Below are 906 nucleotides of genomic sequence, written 5' to 3'. Positions count from 1 at the left end.
GGAAGAGTTCAGTTTGCAGGAGTTAAAGCTGAGTTGAATTTTTTATACATTTTTATTAAAGATGCAATAAGTAACTTCACCTCCTGGTTCTGTATGAAGCTTCATCTTGTTCAACCATGGATCCGGATCCAGAACCTTCTCTGTTTGGTGCAGACAGATGGTCGACACACGGCACAGGGCAGGTCGTTCCAACACTTCCTGCCTGCAAATATGAAAAAATGTGAAAGTCTGAGTTGCAAATAATCATAATTAATTAAAAATCTTTGCAACGTCAGTGCCGAGTAATTCATTTTATATAACATCACTCTAATGACCCAAGTTAATGGTAACCTTTAGTTTTTCTCAGTGTTAAACTGTAAAATATTCAGACAACAGTAGGAATTAAATCAATGATCAATTAAAAGACCTGCATGATTCATTTTCAAGCAACGCTCCTTTCTGTCATTATTAGGTTCATGTGGGCACCAGTTGGTGTGTCTCATGGGTTTCCCATCACTGCAGAGCCACACATGTTCCTGAACAAACAAACAAACAAACAAACAAACAAACAAACAAACAAAAACACATTAAGCTCTTCTGATCATCCAAATTGCTTCCTGCAGTGATGATGACATCACTTTTACTGATAATGTTGTTTTGAATCCATCCAGCTACATTTAAAGCTGTTTTTAAAGTTAAAGTGATCTGAGTTGAACAGGATTGAAACCTGAGCTGGGTCAGAACCTCAGATCCAGGTTCTTCCTGATCTGTGGGTGACACCAAACATAAACCTGTGGATGGCTCGGTCCTCCCCAACACTGCAAACAGACACCAGATTTCCTCCTTTAAACAAGCAGTTCCTCTGAAAGAGACAGAGAACAAATTAAAGAGCAAGTTGTTTAGAAGTTAACTTTTACTTTATTTATT

General features: G+C 38.0%; 1 long non-coding RNA gene across 1 annotated transcript; it reads right to left on the bottom strand.

The window, feature by feature from the left end:
* Positions 1 to 6: 6 nt before the first annotated feature.
* Positions 7 to 856, bottom strand: LOC106512469 (uncharacterized). Its single transcript, XR_001309679.1, has 3 exons — positions 707 to 856; positions 407 to 515; positions 7 to 202 (listed from the first exon to the last, which is right to left on the bottom strand). It is a non-coding gene; the product is annotated as an uncharacterized LOC106512469 (long non-coding RNA).
* Positions 857 to 906: the final 50 nt, after the last annotated feature.

This window comes from Austrofundulus limnaeus, unplaced genomic scaffold (assembly GCF_001266775.1).
Source record: "Austrofundulus limnaeus strain Quisiro unplaced genomic scaffold, Austrofundulus_limnaeus-1.0 Scaffold7209, whole genome shotgun sequence".
Classification (NCBI taxonomy): Eukaryota; Metazoa; Chordata; class Actinopteri; order Cyprinodontiformes; family Rivulidae; genus Austrofundulus; species Austrofundulus limnaeus.
The sequence above is the reverse complement of the archived record's forward strand: the minus strand, read 5'-3'. Positions and strand labels throughout refer to the sequence as shown.